General features: G+C 44.1%; 1 protein-coding gene across 2 annotated transcripts in view; it reads left to right on the top strand.

Moving 5' to 3' along the window:
• The window catches only part of LOC120949115 (5-hydroxytryptamine receptor-like), a 93,025-nt gene extending 72,239 nt beyond the window's left edge, over positions 1-20,786 (top strand). For both annotated transcript variants that reach the window (XM_040366140.2, XM_040366138.2), the window contains exon 11: positions 7,446-20,786. The gene's annotated coding sequence lies outside the window, so the exon portion shown is untranslated. The remainder of the gene's footprint in view (positions 1-7,445) is intronic.
• The last annotated feature ends 3,753 nt before the right edge of the window (positions 20,787-24,539 follow it).

Here is a 24,539-nt window from a genome sequence, read left to right on the forward strand (position 1 = left end):
AACAACAAAAAACCATCCTAAGTGGACGAATTTGAAAATAATTGACCATTACGGGCCGGCAATCCCAAACGCTAATGAACCGTAACCAGGGCTTAAATCCAGAGCGTCCCAAAAAATTGATAGGATTCGAGGGCGATTGGTTTTACTCCGAAGATGAAAAAAAACCACGTCACAAACCATTAAATCGTGTTTTGTACAGCATCGGCCACGGTTCCCTTTCTTCACCTTTCTACTTTGTGGTTATTTTTTTGCTTTTGAAATCGAAAAAGGAAACCCGATTTTGGAGCGCGTTTCGTCGGTTGCAAACTTTCTTAGCTCAAAATACATTTGAATTTTCCCTGTCACGCACATTGCACTTCACAATCGATGAAAACCAGTCCATCGATTGTTGGGATTGTTTCGTATTGGTCTATTTGGGCACCTAACACCAAATAACACCAGAAAAAGGGTTACCATTCCAGCTGTACCATTTGACCTTTCCCAAACGCGCAAATGCGGATGGATCAATTAGGCTGTTTTTCTCTGAAGGGTCCCTTTACAAATCTCAACCCATGCTTGACCTCTCGGCGCTTTGCACGGATTGCAAAATTAATCTGTCTTCACAAATTTAACGCACACCAATCGTGCCGTAAAATCTGCTAAAACAAACACTCGCACACAAACAGGGAAAACAGGCACAGGCGAATGAGGAAGAAAGAAGGCTCATTCGCCTGCAGCAGAAGAGACCATTCCTCGTGCCGTTCCTTTCCCAACTGGGACAGGCTGGCCAGCTATCGCTCATTAACTCTCAGCGGGTCACCAGCGGGGCCATCCACCAACCGCGCGTGTCCGGGGGTTTGGGACGGGTCCCGTTGATTAGTAGCTCATAAAAGCCGGGTGCTCCCTTTAACCCGGATCTGGCCCCGCCCACGGTCACCGAAGGGGCACAGGTTTCCGGATTGCAGCACGCTTCGTCCGCTTGCCAGCGGGTCCCTTCGGGGCAAAAAAATTAATTACACCAGCACCGGAGAGAGATCGGCCAGCCTTCGTCGCTGCAGGAAAGCAAAAAGAAGAAACGCTGTGATCCCGAAGCCTTTTTTTTTTGTTCAAAGTGATCCGGTGCGGTCGATAGTGCGTCACCCTGGGATAAGAGGGCTCCGGGACCGGGAGGGGAAAGTGCAGTGCAAAAGAGAGGGACGAACGCAGTGCTGGAAGAAACGGTAGCAGCGCTGGTTTGTATCGCCGCTGGGCAAAGTGGCAGACAACAGAGCGGCAAGATAGCGAGCAAGCAGGCAGGAAATGAGGAAAAAAGGCAGCCAGCCAGTAAAAGGAAGATTGGAAAAGCGCCTTAGAGGACACACCCGACCTTCGCCGTTTAACTTCCAGCACACTTGGTATCTTGCGAAATCGAAGCAGCAGCAGCAGCAGCAGCGGACAGTCGAAAGGGATGTTTTTCATAACACAAAAGAATCGCCAAGGAGTAGGAAAGGCGGTACGAGGGAAGCTTGGATAAAGAGGCGAAATGTTTCAGACCCACCCCTGGAGCAAACTATTCAAACCTGATATTGCCTTCGAACGAGATCTTCTTCTGCACGGACCAACTGCAGTCTTCTTTTTAATGGCTTCTTTTTTGCTTCGCTCTTCTCACTGCCCATCCATTTCCATCCCACCAAAGGGACACCATCCCCCCTCCCGGAGGAAGCCGTTATAATTCATTATCATTCGATTTCATCTCGGGGGGAAATTAGTAAATTTCATGATTGAATTGAATTCCGTTGCTTTGTATGCCGGAACAGTGCCAGGTCGTCTTCATGCCGACGGTTTCTCGTGGGAGTGTTACGACCCGTCCAGCCCACGTAAGGAAAGATGAAACATCAGCCCATGCCCAGCCCCACCATGAGCCAGTACCGGTTTGTCGATGGGGCATGTCTGTGTGCACGTCTCACAACAGTTTGCTCAAAGCACATCAACGATGGCAAGCTGGCAAGGGAACGGGCCCGATGGATGAGACCATTGGTTCGAATTCGTTGCACATTTTCCTACCAAAACCCATCCCCATCTTTACTATCCTTAGGGAATGATGTCATCGTAAAACTGGCATTCCACCCATCGCTCCTACTTCCGTGTTTCTCTCTGTACTGCGATTTGATTGCCGTTTGCACATGATTGCGCATTAGTTCAGGAGCTTCAACCGAGCCGTTAAACAGAAAAAGAAGCAATAAATACTACAAGATGCAAATGATACCAATCTCTGCTTCAACCGGAAACAACACAACCGAGAAGCAAAAGATGATGATATATTTACCCTGCTGTAGTCATTTCAATGAGGGATGAATAATTCGATTTGATGTTTGCCAGTCGTTTACCAACACGCCAAACGATTATCTTGTAAATTGCTTCGGTAAAACGATGCAAGTCGGTGAAAACGTTCAATGGTAACCCAATCAAGGCCCTAAAGCCGCTTATTCGCCTAAAGGTATGCAAACTGCATTACAACTTTTGCTTATCGAATGCATGGAATGAACCATTACTTTTACACCAATCATTCGAACGAAGATTTTCGGCCAAACAAACACAACGGTAATGCAATGTGTATGCCTTCTTCCTCCCAGTGCTTTCCCGCTTTGCCGTATGTATCGGCGACGACCAAAGTCACTTTGGCTGTAAAATTTGTCCAATTCTTTTGATTCGATCACCTACTACGATGCTGCGAAAAGGTGTAGTTTTACTCGCTTGCACACTGCTGAGCTGATGTTTTCACTTATCAAACGGTGACGCCGCGATGCTCTGCTCAAATATTAGCAAACAATTTCGTTCCATTTGCCGTTCATCCCAATAACGCTCGTTCGATTTGCGCCGTGGAAGAATAAAAAAAAAACCGGGGCAAATGGTCTAGCAAACATTATCCGAACGATCACGTTTGGACGATTTGAAAAGTTGCTTCAATTGAACGGAAGAAAAAATGCTTCCACAGTCACAAAGTAAGCAAAGCAAATGAAAAAAGATCATACACACAAGTTTTACTGTTTTTTTTTTTTTCAATAGAAAAAGGTGCACAAAAGCTTAGTTTTCCCTCAAGTTTGACACATTGGCCGTTATGGAGCTTTTTTTGTTTTGTTTTGTTTTCTCTCGACTTGCTGTCAAGCGCAGCGCACTCGCTTGCCAAAGCGCAAACCCGCTGAAGTACACGTACACAGCCCCCTTGTTGGTGAGGTTCAGGAGAGAAGAGGGACAGCAACCAAAAAAAAAACGGCCCTGGTTCAATATTTACCAATTCTATTACCGATGAGAAGAGTTTCACAATGTTTGCTTTCCAAGGATGTGTGGATGGTGCAGTGGATCGGCAGAAAAAAGGGAAGAGGAACCGTTTCCGCAGCAGAAGACTTGCTGCATGCATACTAAAACCATCATGCACAGACACACACACACACACAGCCATGAGTACTTGCAAGGTCACTACACTAACGGGAAAAGATCGACGCATCGACGGTCAGTGTGTGCAGAAAGTGGCGAAAGCACGAATGGCGTTCTCCGAAACGAACGAATTGTTTGCCTTTTCATATCCGATTTACTGTCGGCGTGGCCACTCAACCTCACTCACTAATGGAACGTGTATGTGTGTGTGTGTGTGTGTGTGTGTGTGTGTGTGTGTGTGTGTGTGTGTGTTTGTGTATGTTTGTACTTATATTACATCAACCAAAGCAGACCAAATGGTCCGTATGTCCATTTGGGCAGGATAAAGTGCACACCGGAACTGAAGCAGTGTGATTAACTTTCGGAAAGTTTTTGACTCCAGAAAGCTGGTATAAACTTTACATGCCGGCTTCCAGCCACATGAGCATTCACTTTAGCAGGGGGAGCGAAGGAAGCAAGTGCATCCGAGAAGTGGATCCGGCTCGCATGTTTGATAATACTTCTATTGAGGGCAATGCAGCACATCATTTACAATGCATTTGGACGGGTGAGTTATTTGTATGCGGCGCATTCGAGGCTCGGGCAAATTAAAAATTGAGAGACTGTTGTGTGCGCGCTAATGGTGTTTGTAAAGTTCTACGAAAGTTGAGTTGTAAAGTTCGGCGAGGCTTTCCTTCGACAGACCGTTGTTAAAATCAAAATAAAAGCATAAATAAAACGTATACTAACTTGCTCTTAAGCGTCTACACATCTTACACTTAGCTAGTACTTTTCGCACTCAAATGCCCCGTACTGCAAGGCGTATTCCGATTCAAGACATGTTCAATTCAGCATTGAACGTTATTCTTCCTGGTAGCCAGAAAGTAACATAAGTAATTCGCGTTACCCTTCAATAGAATTTGTATGGCCGGGACTGCTTCGTTTTGTTTCAATTGCTGTCAATATTTAAAGCAATTACAATGAACTTTTACTTTACATTATCATTGTTGAAATATGGCAACAACATAACTGCCAGCAGGAATGAACTAAACAGAGATAAATTGTTACACAATTGCATACTTGTAGGCGAATTCTGAAGAATACATTGCTGCTTTGTTCTTTGGCTATTCAAAAAAATAACAATAACTTTACTGCCACTGCCACGCTGCAATGCTGCACTGCTTTGCAAATGCGAACAAAACTGTGTGCGTTCAAATTAAAATGAAAGGATGGAGTTAAAATTCAATTACACGAGCACACACAACACAGTGTGCATTCTTTACATTTTCATTATGCTATGATGCACATGATTGATTCCCCTACCTCCCCTGCACAGAGCTGTTCACCGTCCTCCGGCAAACATTTTCGGGGAAAAGGTTTGCAAAATTGTTGGTTAATTTCTTTCTGTGTAAGTGAGAGTGTTTTTTTTTTTGTTTTTCGTCCCAAATTCGCAATTGTAATTGAAACAAAATTTAAATTAATTTTAAATCAACATTCCATTCGCGTGTACAGTTTTTGACTTTTACCTGGCAACCCTCTGTGGATGGTGCATGTGAAGGCAAGCTTACCAACCAGGGCAGTGTGTGATGAACCTGAAGTTTACACTGAACCAGTAGGAGCTTTTTTTGGCGGGGTTTTAATTTTAAAATTCCACGATACGCTCGACGACCACAGAAGCTTTCGTTTGTGCGAATGGAAACCGCAACAACAGCAACAAAAACGAATTGCATTTCATTTAATTTTCAGCCAACTGTAAGCGTGTGTGCTTCCAAGAAGCAGCCCACAAAATGCACGAAACGTTTGCATTCAATCAAACCACTGCTCGCGCTTGCGGGACGCAGAATGTGCAAACGAAAGTGTCCAACAATTTTGCTACACCCAACCGAGCGGACCGACGGACGATACAGCCCCCACGGAGCACTTTCCGCTCAGGCATTCTTTTGTGAGAATAGTTCCCTTTACCTTTACCGGTGCTTTTTGGGTGCACAGCGGGTGCACAATAAAATGGAGGTGCACTTTCCTTTACCCGCTCGTAATTGCTTGCTTTCGAAAGATTTCGCAACGCGCGCGCTGAGCTGGCAACCATTGAGGGTGGGAAGCTGAGCGTGCTCGTTTACACCAGCAATGGGGCTTCTTCGGCAGCCAGCTACAGTGGTGGAACTTTCGACCAAAGCGCAAAGCGTGACCCAGAGGTCAAATGGTCTATTAATTAACGCTCCACGATCTGCCGGGCATCACGGGCAGGTAGTAGTCCGGCCGGCCAAAACCGTTGAGCAAAATGGCACAAAATGTCTTCACTTCACCCACTCGCCCGCGCTTCCACCAACTAAAACTTCCCATCTGATACGGGCCGGTACCATCACGATAATGTTCACCTCTTACCTCACCACCAACACCTCCTGCATATTATACCTTGCGGACTATTTATGGCCCCTCGGAACCCTGTCACCGTCGCCGGCGCGAAAGGTGACTTTTGGTGCGGCTTCTTTGGCTGGCGATAGTTGTCGATAACGCTCCGGAGCGCTCGCGCACACGGAAGAATAGCATTTTTGCTACCTTTTCGTCTGTTTCTTTTTTTTTTCTTTTCTCCCCCCGTTTGCACGATAAACATGTCGTAATGAACTTTGGAGAATTTTTTCAAAACCATCCCAAAACCCTGCGCTGCACTAAAGCAGCGCTCTAAAGGACGTGGAAAGTTGCGCCACCGAGCGTACTGCCTTCGCCGGTGCTTAACCGGTGTGTGCACGGGAAAGCTTTTATCCGGGAAAGCTACCGGTAACGAGAGGTGAAATTGCAAACGTAGCACAATACAAGGAAGCTTCAGATAATTTTGCTGAATGCCGATGACGGTGCCTTTTGTACGGTGGAGAGGAATCTCGAGCACTGCACAATTTGGTTGTAATCTTTGAGATTTTGTTTCTTTTTCTTTGTTGGTACTATAATTTCCGTAATGGTTTCTAATAGAGAGCAAAGTTTGTACCGAGCGAGCTGGTAGTTTGTGCTGAAAGATAGGTTGATAAAAGTTTGCTCTCAAAGTTTTTTTTTTTTTTGCTTACTGAATTTTGATGCGCCTCACTATTGTAACCTTTTTACCAGGGACGGTAAGGACAGTTGGGCGATGGCGATGGTTTTATACCATTTAATCTTACTGACGTTGGACTGTTTGACTTTTGCCGGAACGTTTTAATTTTATGGACCTTTTGGTTTTGTCTTAACTTATAGCCTAGATGCTCACTGATTTTAATTATGTATTCAAACGGTTTATTCAGAACGGTTTATACTTTGGCTTCTACTACAATCCCTTGCCAGTTAAGATCGTGGGAAACTGAAGGATTTATACAAGAAATCAAATAAAATAGCTACTAACAGAATGAACAGTAAGGCAATGATAAGAACAACCAAACTCGTAACTAAAAAATAGTATACAAAAATATACCGATTATTCATAAATTTATGGTACACACTGTAATAATGCTTATGCTGCTTCATTGTGTCTTATCCAACGCGAAAAGAAGCTCGAAATGCATTGTAGTTTTAATCATTAAAATGTATCGTGAGATTAATTACGCTCCAAACGTAAGGTTCCACCCTTTGTGTCACCTGTGTTGTCGTAATTTAAGAAGCAAAGACATTTCAACAGATTAGAAGCCCCTTTATTTCTATCAACCACCCGTGCCTCGCACCACCCGATTGCAGGCACCGTAATTAATTTCCTTCGCCAGACAAACACACACACACGTGTTGAGTCATTCCAAAAGCTCGCAAAACACAAACGCAATGCGCTCTTTCATCAATCGAATCGAAAGCATGTTACCACGGCAAACACATTCATCCCGAAGCAACCGGAGCTGGCTTTGAAGTGTCAATCACAAAGCGTCACACACTCTCACACGCGACCACCCGTTTACACGATCGAGGATACGAAGCTCGGCGCCTATCTTTGGCGTACTGACAAATCCGTATGCAAAACAAAAAAGTCGAACCGATCCGATATTAATTAACAACAACTTACTGAAACCCGCCGTTTTCTCCGATTTTGTTTCGCTTTGCTTTTTTCCGTTTCACTTTCACAGGCGCCCCCAACCGATGCGGAGGACGGAAGTGAAGCCCACCACCATCTCCCGATTGTTCATCGGTCGCTTAATCGTGCCGATCAAGGCGTGCCCTCGGCGAACAAAAGCGTTGCTTGTGTAATTTTCGCCCACGACAAATAATCAAACGGAAATCGTCGTCGTCGTCGTCCGTCGCCGTCTTGGGAGCGTTGGCTGCGTTGCCATGGAAAGAAACCGGAATCAGCCGAACGGAAGCACAGGCACTGCCACGGGATGGTCGTGAAAGAGAACAGGTAGTAATGATGATGTAAGGATGTCGTCGTCTTACACACACCAAAAAAATACGGATCTCCGCCTCCGAGAAGAGCGACAAATTGTGCCGGGACGCTCGCCAAGGTGTGCCAAAAAGGTAAAATTGTAGTGTGCAAAAAGGCATACAAAAAAAAACCCCCCACGAAAAGGAGGTCGTATTTTTGTAGATTATTTTTTCTTTTCTTTTCTTTTTGATTTCGGTCTCGGTCCTCCCTATCCCCGAGTTTATCTTTATTTGTTGCCTCCAGGGGGAGGGCGTCGGGATGAGATTTTCTTGTCCACGGCTACGCGGATTTATGTATCCGCGGTGTGTACGCACATAACTCAATTAATGTCCTGCATGTCCTGTACCAGCAAATGGTGTTTTATGTATATACATGTATATGGCTACGGATGTGTGTGTATGTGTGAGTTTAACAAAACCACCAAACACACACACACGTCTACACGAAGGGTAGTAAAAACTCACGCCTCGTCGCCACACGAGATGACACACACACACACTAGAAGCAAAAGAAACCCCTCACGAATGTACAATTTATGAAGATGTGCTTCCGGGAACAAAACACCGGGACGAGAAGCAGCATTGCACAGCGAGCGGCAAAGCGGTCGTTCCATTTTTGCCCGAAGTGCATTCCACTTCCTGGTGGATGATATTGTGTGCGCGCTTTTTGCCCCTCCAACAGGATACGCACCGTACTCATCACAGAGAGAGAGAGAGAAAAAAAAAGAGAGATGCAAACAAAAAAGAAAGAAACCTGCTCGTAATCCTCAGAAAACGGCCCTTCGCTGTCTCAAACCCAACCGTACTGAGCTCCACGGTAGAGACGGCGAAGGGCCACAGCGGACGGACGCACCAGGTAGAGAAGAATAAAATAAGTACGCGCCGTATCCTGTGAGCAATAGCGGCGCACTCGTCTCGTGGTCTCATCGCGCCATTATCCTATGCCCGCCCAGCGAGCAGCATCCCGGTGCTTCACCATCGCACGCTTACGCACCATCATCATCATCATTTTGAGCGGCCATTCCATCCGTTCCGAGCTTTTCTCCGAGCCTGTCCCCCATTCCGGAAGCTTTTTTCTCATTCATCCTCCTTTTCTATGCGCTACCCCATTATTGGCATTATTGTCACACTTTGCGCTTTAAAGCGTGCCTCTCCGCGGTGGTGGTGATAGTGTGTGTAAGTGACCTCCGAACGATGGACTTTATTTTTTTTTTGTGCGTTGTACAAACACTCGCTCAGGCGGCTCGAGCATGTCCCGCTTTGAGTAAAGATTCAATTTTAAAGTACCCCCGGTGCGCGGGGATGGCAACGCACCGCATGGCTAGGATAAAGGTGAACGTGTTTTTGATCCTTAGGGAGTTTCCCTCGTTGTCCAACCGCCAACCGAACCACCCTCACCGGATCGATGCGAACGATTATGACTTCCTTGTTGGCATTGTGTACGGGCTTTTCTGCCACGGGGAAAGCAATAAGCATTTTGTGGTTTAATATTTAGTTGTTAAGCTAGAAAAAAGCACATGAATCGGAGTTTCTGTTTTGTTGTGAGCTGAAGTTGATTTTTTTTTGTATTGTGTTTGGATTTGAAATTTGGATTCACATTCATGCAAGTATGTCTATTTTATGCATTTTAGACCTTTTTTAAGTGAACGATAACGATTTATTACACCTTATTGCATACCTTCAGGCGCTTATCATTATTTCAAAAGGAGATTTGCTCAATACGACCACATTTCTTTCCTAAGTAAGATTTATTATCAGTTTAAAACAACTTTTTTAAACATAACGCCATTGAAATACATTGCATAACGAAAGGCGCTTAATAATAGCCAAGGCACTAAGGGAATAGTTAGCAAAAGCACCAAGAGCCTATTTTATGATTGTCATTTTTTATCCTATTAATTTCTTTACAAATCCCATGTTAAATGCCTTGAAACGCATAAAAGCATCCAAATAAGAAAAAATCACATTTTAGATTAAATAAACAAATTACATAAACATACCTTTGCATACCTTTAGGCGCTTCATCACAGTACAGAAACAAGCATTTATCAACAGCAAAAATTTGCATGAAATGTAAAAAAAGGTGGTGAAATGATTTTATCGTTGTTCACAAACTGTTTTTTTTAATGATCATTTTACCTGCAATCGTACGTTTATAGCCTCAATCATGCATGCATGTTGGAAGCTTCCACACAGTTGTAATAGCATGTAAACCCTGCGTGAATGGATGGACAGGCGTTTTGTCTTTCCTCCCCCCTGCTTTTTCAAAGCTTTTCCGTTCCAGTTTCTTACCGTTTATCGGTACGATCGAAACACACCACCTGGAAAGGTAAATCGAGGCTTGAGGAGCCACGGCTTAGCTTGCGTTCGCGTGGCACCTCCGACAAGGTGCCGGTTTTTGCCTCTCTTGTGAAAGGTTTAAATTTGTGTCTCTTTTCAAAGTCCCATTTTACCCTTTGAGCATCTTGATGGATCCTGCGCTCGTTACCAGCGGCATTCACAAGCGCCAGCTTATCTGCCCCTGTCCCCTCCGTGAGGTACATCCTTGCCGAGTGTCGGAGGTGTCGAAAGTGTTCTTCCCATCTTTCGCCGTCGTACACCGGAGACGCATGTCATTTTTCCAACACCTTTTTTGTGTTGCTGCTGCTGCTGCTGCTACTTTCCATCAATCGATAAGAGCGGCCGACGAGCAGGAAGAGAAATATGGCCAAGATGCTGATGGTGAGCCGAATGATACTGACAGAGCGGCACTCCGCTTCGTAATAGAATTGCGCCCGTAATTCACGGCAACCCAGGGCGGTAATCCAGAGCCGGTCTCGGGGAAGCCAACTTTCCCGTAGCCATCCTGCCCCGGATCGCACCGTAGCTGATTCGCTATTCAACTTCATTTGCCAAGGGCCAGCCGAGACCGTAGGCAAAAGGTGAAAAGGGCGTTTTGGTAGCGAAGCAAGCAAGCAACAACAAAAAAATGGAGAAAGGGATCAAGTTTAGCAGGCAAAAGCTTGCCAGTGCACACACATGGTGCGGCGTCTGCTTTCAATCATCATTTAAAGCATAAGCTTCACGCTTGTATGATTATATATGTATGGACAATAATTCGCATTCATCCCTGCCGGGGAGTTGGGTCAGGTTAAGCTAATGTAATGTAGTGAGCGATTTTCTCTTCTCTCTTTTTTATGCTGTTGCTTTTTCGTGCGCTTTTTGTACGTGGAAGCGTGATTTGTTCCTCGAATTTGATGCGCTAAGCGAGCACCTTAAGCTTACGTTTTGGGGGATTTGGTGCTATAAAAAAATCACGAGGAAACCCGCAGCACCAAGCAGAGGACGCAGCCAGGGTTAAAACTGAATTTAAAAGCCGCTGCCAAATATCCCCACAGGGGTCGGGTCGGCTGACCCGGTAACTGCTGCGGTAACGATTTATTTTTATATTACATTCTCTTTGATATGTTGCGTCAGTTCTTTTTTTACATGTTTTCCTCCCTATACGCTTTGTTACATGTTTTATGATGACTGCGTGTGTGTGGCGTTCCTATTATGATGGCCAATGAATAAAACATAATTTTGCAAAACGGTCAACGAGCATCGGGGGACGCTTGCGGTATCCCATCAGCCAAATAAATGATGGTTTTATAAGCCGCTAGACTGCATTAGTGTGTCCATTTTCTGTCAATTGGATTTCTTTTTTTTTTGCAAAAGCTTATTTCCATGTGTGTGAGTAATATTGGCTTAAATATCGAAGGATTTGTGCTGTGTGCAAACTGATTCAGCAAAGGATGCTATTGCATGGCGTATTGCATACCTTTAGGCGTATTTAAAGAATTAACTACAAACGCAACTTTCATGCACAACTCACCTCGTTTCCGCCCGTGCGCTAATGAGCTGTTGCCCAGCAAAGCTCTAAAGCGTTTCATTACACCCAAAAGGTTTACGCTCTGCAATTAAATCCTCCAACCGATCTGTCGATCGGCGAACGCCATTTTAATACGCTCCCTTTCAAATACGGAATAGAAAATTCAATCCACGCCAGTGAACGTTGGGGCGCATTTAATGTTGCTCATTACCGCGCGAAACGATGTAAAAGCCAATTACAATCACATCATTCATCTCCCCCCAGTGTCCCCAGTGTCAACCGGTCGGTTTAAATCCCTTACCTTAGCAAGGCAAACAGGTACAAAAAAGAAGCGCGCTCTACCGGGTTTTGTCCGCCACCTTCCGGACCGCAACCGTCATTGCCCTTTCGGTTGGTTCAGTAATCGATTAAAAGTGACAGCATTCTCGATCGAAACCTCAACATCTTGCGCAGCGGTAGGTGAACGAAGGAAAAAAAATAGCCTCAACACACTGGCAAACCCGTGTTGCACCTTCCCCACTGCCAACAGGCAGCTCAAGGGGTTTTTATGGGAATTTCTGATTGAATTTTAACCGAAAGCTCCGGCTGGGCTGTCCCCATTAGCATTACTAATTTCGGCCCAATCGAATGACGCAGACCAAGCGGCCCCCGGTGTCCTAGCAGGGGGGCCGGCCGGGCTCATTTGGGCCGTGTTCGGCAGGAAGCGCCTTAAATTAGTTCTCCCTCCATACCACTCGAGTCGCTGGGCCTGGCGGGACTTTGGTCCTTCCGATGGGAGCTAATCAACTAAAATTAGCATCTTTTCCCCTCCTGTCTGCATGTTTTGCATTTGTTTTCGCCTGTTTAGTGGTTACCACAGCAGAAATGGGGGGGAACCGCGATCGGGAAGGCCACGCAGCTGCCCAGAAGCCCTGCAAAGATGTGAGCCGATGTGTGTGTGTGTGTGACACTATACAGCATCGGTTGTCTGTACGCACTGATTAGATTAGGTTTTCAGGAGTGGTTTCCCAGCTGCAAGCAAACGAACCGTTCACATTACACTGTCCTTTGTCCTTCTCTCTTTTTTTGCCCTGCAACTCCCAAACTTCTGGTTCGAGAGCTTTCCATTTTCTACTGTCTCATTTTCCGGCCTTCCTGCCTTCGTTCGAGCCAGCCAGGATCGGCGGGAATACCATTTCAAAAGCAATCAATCAACCATTTGTGTTTCCCGGGGTTGTTGGTTTTTTTTTGTTTCCGCTTTCTAGTGTATCCTTTTTTTTATTAAAAGAAAAAGAAAGGCATTTTTTATGCTGTGTTTTGTTTGGTGCGCGGTAAAACCCAACCCATAATGCCCTTCGCTCACCGCTGTGGTTGCAGTTTATACGGATCGGTATTTCAATGATGTCTCAAGCTTGTGACTTTATCTCGTCGTTATATTTGAGAGAAGAAGAAAAAAAAAACGCCCCGCATTTTCCGATCGGAACAACGCGGAACGCGAAAGGGTAAAACAAAATCTCTGAAACGCGACATCCAGACTCCGTGCACGGTGGGTTTGGTAGGGGACAAAATAGAATTGCATGATTTATTATTTTAATAGGTTTGATTTGAATTAAATTAAACTCAATGTTTGCAGTTTTATATGATTTGTTTGGCAATAAATATAAGATAAATTCGACGAAATACAAAATTACACACTTCAAGGGTTATCAATCCCACAGAACCATAAGATAGATAATGTTATGAATTACGGTCTACATGGCGAACGCTTCCATGCCATCTTATCTCCTCAACATGAGACTATGTGCCACGATCTCTCGGTCATTGTGGACGATCTTAATGGACTTTATTGGCTGGGTCGTTCGATTATATCGCAATTAACCCACCAGAGCTTGACGAGCTTCATACGCTGCACAAGATATGTACGTACTGGTACCTTCAAGGTACGATATCTCTGGCTGCCGAGACAAATTCTTGGAGATAAACTGCTTTCTATGGGTATGGAATGACTGGATGGTGCGACCAGTGCGCGACTCAGTTTTCGTGCAGTTGTCGGGATGACGTTTGACCCAAGATCATGGAAGACTTCAAAAGATTGTTCGCTTATCCTACGTCACTCCTAGGTAGGTCTAGATTTGGTAGTCTACAGCTACCTATAAGAGCTACAGACCAATGTCTATATATGAAGCGTATGACAGGATATAGAATAACTTTTTAAAGTCTCCACCATCTACAGACTTGACCACTTACTATTCCACCAGAAATGAGATGTATCTGAAGAATGGTTTTTATTAATTTTAACATCAATCCTCATTCAACTGTTTCAGCGTATTATCTTTTTACATCATCGTGCTAAAAGGTCCATTGCATGTCCACTACCTTGTACCACTGTGCCCTAACGATGCTTTTCCACTTGTGCTTGGGAGCTTTGCTACCCACCGTGCGTATCGATATCGCTCGGTGGATGTCTTAAGCGTTCATCCATCCTTTCTCCACTCCACGATTCCAGTTCTATTTTTTCCACCTTCACCCAAACCACTACAGTAAATCTCCTCTAACGATCGTGACACTGCTCGTGCCCGGACGGGCGTAACCGGAGAACGAATGACATTGATGGGGAGGCTGTATTTTTTTTGTTGTAGCAGTTTTCCTTCTGCAGCCTCTCATCCCGGGCCTCGCCGAATCGATTGTTGACGAAGCTGGAAGTCGCCGGCGAGCTGGTCGATATCGATAAGCGCATCTACGTGCGTATCAAAGTTGATGAGAGATTGATGGGCGTCTCGAAGCGGCAGCAAAAAATAACAGCGACGAGGCAGAGATGTGGACACGGTTTTGCTTTCTTTAACCCGCTAAAGCAAAAACTACCACTCCTCAGGCTTGTGCTGTACTTCCTGCCCGTGCATGATTGCTCTCTTTTTTTTTTCTTCGTTAGTTGGTGTCTGCGTTGCTCTTAACGATTCGATTCCCGATATCATAATATCGAGCCTATCGGTGTTTTTTTTGCTTTTCTTTTTCCCGTTCTCAAATTCACCGCTGTCCGGGGAACACTGTCCCAGCCACAAAAGCACTCACAAGCGACGTACGACGGTGACAAAACAATGAAAAACTCATCAACAATCTGGATCGCACGCGCGCTCGTAGGGGTGTGTGTGTGTGTGTGTGAACGCAGAAGCCGGGAAAAGGGCAAGTGCGTCAGTAACCTTTTTGGAAAATCCTGAGAAAGGGTTTATTATTTTCCTTCCTGCTCCCTTCCGAACGTTCCTCCACGTATTCTTTCGCTCGTTTCGGTTGTATTGTTGGCGATTTGGACAATTGATTTGAATGGAAGCGTGGATGCAAGAAGTCGCGTAGGCTTCGGGATGGGCGGCAAACCGCGAAAGGGATCGATTTTTATGCTTTCCTCCAGTTTGGTTACGGTTTCGGTAACGTTGGGCGGAAGGTTGGAGGTTGGGTTTAAAAATCTTCCAAGAAGCTCAACCAGCAAAATGATTTGCAAATGTACGCCTCCCTTCGTTGCCAGATGTTTGCCGTTCCTTTTCTCGGGCGTTTCTTTTTTTTTTCAGTTTTGTTTCCTCTTCAGCCTTTAGCAGTGAAGCAACATTATAAATGATCAGTGTAGAATTACCACCCCGAATGATGATTACGTTGTTATGGGCTAATTTTTGACGGACGAAACTTTGACCGGACTTTTGGGGTAGCTGTGTTTTTTTGTTGTCGTTGTTGTTGTTGTTGTTGTGGTTTTCATCCTACACCATTGTGTAATTTCTGCACGTAGCGCACTTCCTGTACGTCCAAAAATGGGGACGACTTATGGGAAGGGGCAAAAAAGAGAAGAAAAAAACCTACCACCACACCCACACCAAAAAGGGGTACAGTAATGAGCGAAGAAAAACCACAGCAAACGTACTCGCAAAAGTTTTGCGTTTGATGTCGAACGCATTTGACCCAACCGCTGCGTGAACGCTCCGGACCTTTGCGGCAGAAAGAAAAATTGACGGTTGGGCAAATTTGATTACAATCCTTTTAGCAACGTTGCTGTGCGTTGCGGGCGCGTATGCTTTATTGTTTGGAGTGGCATTTTTGCTTTGTTGTGTTGGACTGCTGCTTTTTTCCGTCGGACGCTTCCGCCTCGCGCTGCTGCGTGTTGTTTCAAGTAATGAAAATAAGCTCAACGCAATGTGTTTAATTAGCGCCGGTGCGCGTACTGTTGACACATCTAATGGTGTCGGTCGCCCGGTTTTGACAGTGAAATGTGAAGCAATGGCGGAATAATACTGTCGAGTTTCATCATCAACTGAATCAAAATGGCTTAAACAAAAAATAAACACACACACACACATACAGTACACGGTGGCATTCATGGTCGTGATGAGGAACAGGCGAACTGTTTCATTTTTTTATTCTGCGCAGCTTCTTTTTTTACCATTCAAAAGCATCTATTTTAAGAAACGGCAACACTGCTGTTTCTTCTTCAGCTTCTTTCCAAGGGTTGTAATTAAATTTTCCCACTACTGTAAATTAAGCGTTGTGGTTGGTTTCGCCTTTCGTTTTTGTGTGTCCTTTCGAGCGACTTAACTACAACGACACACACAGAGCGTGGGGTGAATTTGAAATGCTTCTATGTTTTTAATTATTTAATTTTCCTAAAACATTCAACCCCCAATTCGTGTCCCCCTTTATGGGAGGTCGGCTGTACCCGTTTGCTTTGGGTCTAAATGGTGAAATTAAGTTAACTTCTGTGTGGAAACACGTTTGTTATGATGTTGTAGACTTTGCTGGCTTCACACACACACACACACTGTACAGCCTTAAAGTTTGAAAAGATTTTTTCCCTGCTCGATGGTTCGGGAAAGGTTCGGTATAAGATGATTGCCTTATTAAACCCCTGCGTAAATGTCCAATAGCTATGCATATGATAAGACTCAAAACACACATATAGATAAGCCCCGTGCAAGACGCCTCAATGGGTGTTCGTTTGTATCGTTGTCCTCTCAATCGTTCCCAGCCGGGTTGGGTCTTGGTTGTCTTGGGCGAAACTTTTCAGATCTGCATAATCTTGCCTTTTTCCTTAAGGAGTAGGGGACTTTTAAACTTTAAACCCTTTTGTTTATCGAAATGGAGAGAAAAATTCGAACAGGGATTTTATTCAAGCTTTGCATTCACATTCCATAACCGGTGCAAAAGATTTCAATGGTTTTAAATATATGCATGCTTTCATAATGAATGGGCCCGAACAATATGTTTCTCTTGGCAGATTATGTCTTGTGCTAGTGGCGACGTGATACTGGATGACTTGAGTTTTAAACTCTCAGTAAAGTTAGAAAGGTTGGGAAGTTAATTAAAGAACACACTCACTGAATGCTTTGAATTATTAATATTTTATCTCTTTGAACCACCCGCACCAGTGCCGTTCGTCGCCGTAATGTCTCAAAATCAAACAGAATACAAAATTGTCCTTTGTAATCGGCGAAACAAGCTGCCTCAGTTTTATGAACAGCGCCAAGAAAAGTCACCCACTCAACACTCCACTCAATCCACCATCCATCGAACAACCGGCGATTGATCCTTTCGAAACGCTCGCCCTTTTTTATGCTTCTCCTTCGGCGAAACCAAACCCTTCACTCGAACAGTTATTACATTTTTAACGACATTTATTACGCTAACCCTGAGCTGAGCTCCCATTTCTATGAATGTCTGTCAAAGTTGGGATTAGGTGAAATGCTGAAATGCGGTACGAATGACGGAAATTTTGCACCTAATAAGGCATGTCCCCGGTAGCTTGCCCGCCGCCTGCCGTAGCCCGGCTTGGTGGTGCTACAGCATTCGCACGAACCGGACGACCGGAAATTATCCATCGACACAGCTAGCAGTTCTGGCCTGAAATGCTCTAACAAGTTACTCATTACGCCGTTCAATCGAGCTGTTGACAAGCGTTTCCGTTGTGCTGTCTAATGGCACTGTGGGATCTGTTCGTAGAACGGAAGGAAAATGGTTATTAGTTTTTCTTAGAGCGCTTTCGCTTTCGATGGTGATAACGTTTTGGTGTTTTATAAATTATTTTTATTTTCATTTAAAAACCCGTCGTCACAGTAATGAACGTTTTGGAGCAATCATTAGAAAAACAGAGAAGGTAAAACATTAAAGTAACAACTCTGTTCTATTTCCTTCATAAACATCTATAAAACCATCCAAAGCACAAACGACAAGGTCAGTGGTACACAGTGCAATTGTCTGCTTTGCTGGTTGAATAGCTGATATTACTGTAGCTGAATCTGCTGAAATCAGCGATCCGCTCGGCTAGTTCTCCATAACATCTACACCCTACAGTACACTTTTGCTGCTAATTGCACACGTACCATTATAGACACAAATGTCCCATTCACACAAAAGTCCTTTCACTGACACTGAGCAACAACAGCAGCAGCAGCAGTAGCAGCAGGAAGAGGAAGCTTCGGCATCGAATCCTTCTTTCCTTATTGCGGAAGCAGCGACAGCTAGAAACAATGGTCTCTCGGCCACCACACCCAAGTCCGGAACGGTATGACTAATCGTTAAAAATAATGATTATTAGCGTGCTGGAGCCGAACGAAACAAAGAAAAGCTGGCTGGGACGATCCCTCAGACCGACAGAGTGTACGTTTCTTGTGCTGGTTCTTAAACTGCGCTAAGAAGCAGCACAACACAAAACGTACAGCCGGTATGCGGTTCGGAATGCTTCCAATTGATTCGTCCTTTTTTCCTGTGCCAAACTGGCCCTTGGAAGGGTTTTGCTTTTGTTAGACAAAGAGTTTTTGAGTTACTGGGCTTTGTTTAAAGACGGTTTTAATGAGACGATCTCGTGTGACACTGTGTTCTTCCTTGTTACCCACCTCTTACGACGAAATGAGGTGATCGGGCCCATTATATGATCAGGTTCATACCTGACATTCAGTCGTTGATTAGTGTTAAACAAGAAGCCAGTTCTGTTCGACGAAATAAACGATCAAAACCACGTTCAATCCACCAGGACAGGAGAATATTGCGAGAAGGTTTACAGGGCAAAATCGAAGACTCGTTGCCAATGTACCCTTTGTTTTGTGCATGTAATCTACATCTTCTGCATCTTGTACATGTGAGCGTGCGGTAAGACGAGGCGTGAGGAGGAATGTGCTGTGGTTGTGTAGTTAAAGTTAAAATCCTTACACACACACTACCCTGTAAAATGATCCCCAGCACGATCACAATTGCTGACATAATGTTGCGTAATGTTGTACCAATGTAAGAGTTGCGTGTACGCGAAGCTAGTTAAACATGCCAGCCAGAAGTTCGAAGTAAGGAAATAGACGAAAAACAAACCCGTTTTTGTTATAAAAATGTGTAGGAACTCTTAATAGATCATATAGTTAAATTGTAAAGTAAATCGTACGCAAACATACGTAGCCATAAGGACAAAGCATCCTAGATGGAAAGGAGGAAAAACAAAACGAAACAGCGAAATCAACCCGTAACCACTCAGCAAATGCCACCGAGAGTTTTAGTGTATAGGAACCATGTAGCTAGACAGAATGCTATTTGATGAAATGGACTAAGCCAAGGGAGGGTGTAAGTGTGTGTGTATGTGTATGTAACACAGATATAGCCAATTTAGACTACTTTTAATGGTTGTTACAGCTCCGTACATAACGGCTGCCGTCAGTTGCGGATGGATTTGAATGTGTCTATAACAAAACAAAGCGTGCAAACACGCACATATACATACATATAGCATAGTATACATTAGATATATAAACGAAATGGGAGAACAACTTTAACTATACGTACTTATTATGCCAAAATGTCCAACAAAACAAACAAAAACGCAAAGGAGGGCGGCACAAGCAAGGCTAGCTTATACAACGTTACTGTACATTATCAAACCAAATACAAAACACAAACGAACGATGCGGGATGTTTTTAGCGGATAAGGATACGCACGTCTCGATGCTTCTTTCTGCCCGAAGAAGTTTAAACACGAGACGATGCATGTTTGGATGTTTTGCATTACTCCAGACAGCACTCAAAAAAAGCGGTTTGCCCCGGGAGTGTTTACAGCGTAATGCCAAATATGCGGACGAAACGTATAGATGAAAACAAAAGTTAATAGGTTTATGGGCTGGGGCAGATGTAGATTGTTAATATATTTAAGTATTACAAATAAAAGTATAAGAAATTGAGCGACGAGTGAGTATGGGAAATACGGTGAAGAGGGGAGAAGCAAACACTATTTTTGAAAAGGGAATTTGTAAAAAACAAAACAATATCATATGTGTCAAACCACGCACAAATAGATCGTGGCGATCGGTGAAGGAGCCCACTTCACCATCACGGCGGTATAATGTACATAGTAATGGAATATATTTGAGGGGAAGCACTTCCCCATTTGTCTAGAATAAAATACAAACTGTTAAGCTACGCTACGAAACATTAGATTGCGCTTGTGTACGTACGGTACGTATGGTGTACCATATATTTTAAAACCAGTGAGTAAGATGCAATTTCAGTGCATGCCGAAGAATTGACCGCTCACATGGGGAAACGAAGTGCGAAGACCTAGAAAGACCAACCAGCCAGAGGCTCACGCCGGCAGCTGAGCTAAAAGCTAATTGAATCTTATCCTTCACGCTTCACACCAAGTTACGGGACGGAGCAGATCTGCAGCTCCCAACATTGCCCCACACTCGTCTAGCTTCACGTCTGACTACAAAACAATGATCCATATATCTGTTGGATTCTCAAGTGTAAAATGGGAGCACGTGTGAAAGAGAAAAGATCAAAACAACTAGCCAAATAGTGAATCAAATCGATACTAAACAAAACAAGTAACAAGTTAATCAAAACATAACTAAAGCTGAGCGTCACACGTAAACTCGAGATGCTACCGAAACACACACACGCACACACACAAAAAAACGCACTACGCGTGCAAAACAGAAAGCAACAAACTAAGGATTGTGAATTTGTTAAAGGTTATTGATTATATTGTTAAGAGTACAGGATATGTGTTTAAAAATCTCAAATCAAACGTACGTACCATAGTGGGGCGGGGATCGCCGTTAAGCGAACAGTTCAATAGAAAGCAAAAACCAAACCACAGAAGAGGACAAAACAAAAAAAAAACAAACAAACAAAACAAACGAAAACGAAACAAAACAAGAAATAAACATAACATTGAATAAAGACAAAAGCAACGGCTTATTATTTATCGCGAGTGTCTTCTAAATCGTTGAAATCGTTGATCACAGCAAAGGAAGAAAAAGGTAAGATCAAATAATTGCACATCAACATTGCTACCTAGATAAATATCATCTGTTTTCTCTTCTCTCATTTGTGCATTATATAGATAATTTTACGTTTTCTAATTCCTTTTGTTATTTCTTTTAGTTTTCAATATTGTTTGATATCTTATATTATCAGTATTCGTTTTTTTAGTTATGATTTTATTATTTACTAGATTTTATGCTCATTCCACAGCTTACAAAGAAAACCTATTTCCTAGCGATTGTTTTCAAGCACAAAAACTTTAACTTGTTCGTACTAATGAAATAGCTGGTCGGGTTTTTCTCCATCTCTCTCCTGTTGAATAATTATTTCCCTAATCCAATAACGATGAAGCATCCCCCGCAGAACAGTGTGGCAAAACCGGGAAAACGCACTAATTGCTGCTTTGTGCCGCCCGTACAAAACTATCGCTTACCGTTATTCGTGCACCGGCAAAGAAAGAAAGAGAGAGATAGATAGAGAGAGAGAGAGAGAGAGCGCGAGAGAAAGAGAGAGTGGGAGATAGTGTCAATGTAATAAATTTCACGCAAAAGCAAACTGTTTACTTCTTCCGGCTGAAGTGTGCGACCGCGGATAGAATACGTAATGAAGTGGCAGTGAATATTCATCGGGTTGCCACACCAACGGCGCTGGTGGTACTGATTTTCCGCCGCTCGGAACCCCTAACCGGTGCTACGTGCTATCGACGGTACGCTTGGCGCACGAGCCAGTGCCAGTGCATCGTGATTAAACGCTTAATGGATTATAATCTCTCTTCCTGTCTCTGGGCGAGCCTATTACGGTCACCACCGTAACCTACCAACACAACAACAACAACAGTGAGCACGAAAAACGCAAAACCACCGTTCTAGAGTCTCACGTGCCTATCGCTTGTTCACATCGCTCGTACGCATATTGGCCAGCAGCTGGCGCTTTGGTGGGGTTTCTTAATAGGGCCAGAACACCAATCCCGACGTATGTAACGTATGCTGAACGTGTAGCAGTGATAGCGGTGATAGCGACCGTACTCGAATCTAATTGCTGCATCAGGATGGAATTCCGATTTACTCCGTGTTAGAGTGATTGCAGTTTCAGCGGTAAGTGCGTTTGAGGGTTCGCTGATGATGTTCTTTTAGTTAATGCTTTATGCGGTACTATAAATGGTTGGGAATGAATTCGCTTATGAGGGTACCCATTATAATTGATAGCAAAGGAAACATTTATTAAAACAAAACACATTCTACTTATTCCTGAATATTTTAGTAGAAGATTGCAGCTTCCAGTGCTTTTCAATGGGATACAGTGGAAAGAAACTCGAAAAACATTTGATTCGTCATTGTTTTTATTTCCAATATTTAGGTGTCCAATATTTCAAGTGTTTTTTCTCTATGAGATATTCAATTTGCTTCTTAATTTATTAAATTATTGGTAGCCTTCAGGGAAAATATTTGACCTCTCCGTAGGACCTCACACAAATGCTAAACGATCAACTCTTAACGTTTTGTTGCGTTAAGGTTCGTTTAAATTTCAAACCAGTCGCAACCCGCTAAAGCCTTTGTATGGGCCCATACGAATCCTAAACTTTGTGTTTTCGCTTGGTCGTAAATCGCTGCGAAAGTGAGCTTTTGCGGGCTGGGTAGCAAGCTTGTATGCAAGCTTGCTAGCGGCTCTGCGTGTGAAATATTTCAAGGGCTTTGCTTCCCCAACAGCAAAGTCTGTTTTCAGTCATACAGCTTGTCTTAATCGGACTCAGTACCTTATGTTCAGTTTATTTCATGACAGTTATCATCTTCTTTTTTGGCACAACCGCCGTTGTCGGTCGACGGCATCCTGTACCATTCTAGTTGGCTTGGCTTTCAATGAGGATAGTCAGTCCTTCGTATGGGGACACGGTACATTCCGGGCTTGAACCCATGACGGTCCAAGCCAGTTATCATAGTTCGTAAAAAAAGGAAGTTAGTTTTTTATATATTTGCTCATACATGTAATGGCATTTTTATATATTTGCTCATAGCATTATTTACTGCCAACAAACATCTTAAATGATTTAAAAATGAAGAGCTTGGAGACTAGAAACCTGTCACTCTTACATCATTCTCTAACCCCACGGCACCCTATTCCCCACATTGTATCTACTACCATCCCGAATCGATGCGATAAGCGATGTAAACAATCACACAACCGCAACAGCGTACCACACGTCAGGCACGATCCCGGGCCTCCCATCGGAAGTAAGTTCCGTTATCACTCGCCTCCCTTTGCGACCTCCTTTGCCGCGTGCACGCAAAAGAAACCTCCAGCGCACTGAGCACGGCGTCATGCACTGTGCTGCACTGCCTGATTCATCCCTCCCGCACCGACCGGGCAGAAATTGTGTCAAACCATCGTCCCCGACACCGAACACTGCCGACGGTGACGCGCACACACGAAGCAGCGGAAACATAAAACGGACGGAAATCAATACCGACACTGAATGTCGACGTCTGCGAGAAATGTTCGAGACCTGCCTTATCGTTGGCGTTGGCGGCGCATGCCCTTTTGCAAGCTTTGGCCAGAAGAAGGCGGAAAGGAGAACGAGGAGAACCGTTTGTGGTGGTTTTCTTGGAGGGGGTGGAGGGTTTGTCGTAGCTAAGGGCGAGCGTCTCTTCCATTGCAGTCGCAGGAACGTGGTTTGCATTTCATGTGACGCAATCGACCTTCCGACTTGGGTGCGTCTTACATGTTGCACACTGTTTGTGTGTCTGTGTGGGTGGGTGTAACGGCGAAGAATAAACGCTGGAATTGTGCCAGTTTTTTTCCGCGATTTCTAATAGTTGCTATGAAAGATAATAACACGATAAAACCATCATATATTTTAACGATTTATAAAGCAATGCTGGTAAACTATTTTACCAGAACACTAGCTCCTTTAAATCGAATAAGCCAAATATAATATTTAAGATAAAATTCTTCAGCAACCTTCCTAATTTGTGTATAAACTCTCTTGCTAGCTTTTTCCATTTTCTTCCTCAATTGTTTTTGCTTCACGTTGTGTTACAGCTACACAAATTGTTGCATATGGCTGTTTCCATGGCACTGTTTGGCAATGTTGGCGTCCTCGATGACTCATTGACTCCGACTCCTGGCTGCCAGCGAAGGCACAACAGTTCGGAACCGGGTCTGCAAGCGCGCACAGAGCATAAGCTGATAAGCCGCGTAGCAGTTGTCACGAGCCCTTTTTGACGTACAGCTTGTAGACAGCCCTGGAAGGGAGCATGCGGAAGAAGAACGCGAAGCTGTGCACGAGGGTGTGCAGGGCTAGGAGCGACGCATGCGCAGAGCGGTACGATAGTGCGTCGGTTCCATTAGTCGTATTTTTGGGGGTTGGAAGGCATCCCGCAAAATTCACCTGCCGTACGGGTGCGCTGATACCAAACAATGCCCGTCCGCAGCTGAGCATATTTGAAGAGAAAGAGAGAAAGTTTCAATGAGTGTGGTAGAGAACGGCAGAGATTATGGGATAACAAATATAGCAAAGTATTGAAAAGAAGAGAATGGAATAAGTGAGCTGGTCTGTTTGATTGATTTGAAGCGAACCGACAGCTAACATTCGAATCAAAGTGACAGTTACCGAATGTTAATAATCGAATTTTTAATGTCACAATTCATTTAAATATTACAAAAGTGAAAAAATCTACAAAATAGCACGACAAAAGCA

The sequence above is a fragment of the Anopheles coluzzii genome, chromosome 2 (assembly GCF_943734685.1).
Source record: "Anopheles coluzzii chromosome 2, AcolN3, whole genome shotgun sequence".
Classification (NCBI taxonomy): Eukaryota; Metazoa; Arthropoda; class Insecta; order Diptera; family Culicidae; genus Anopheles; species Anopheles coluzzii.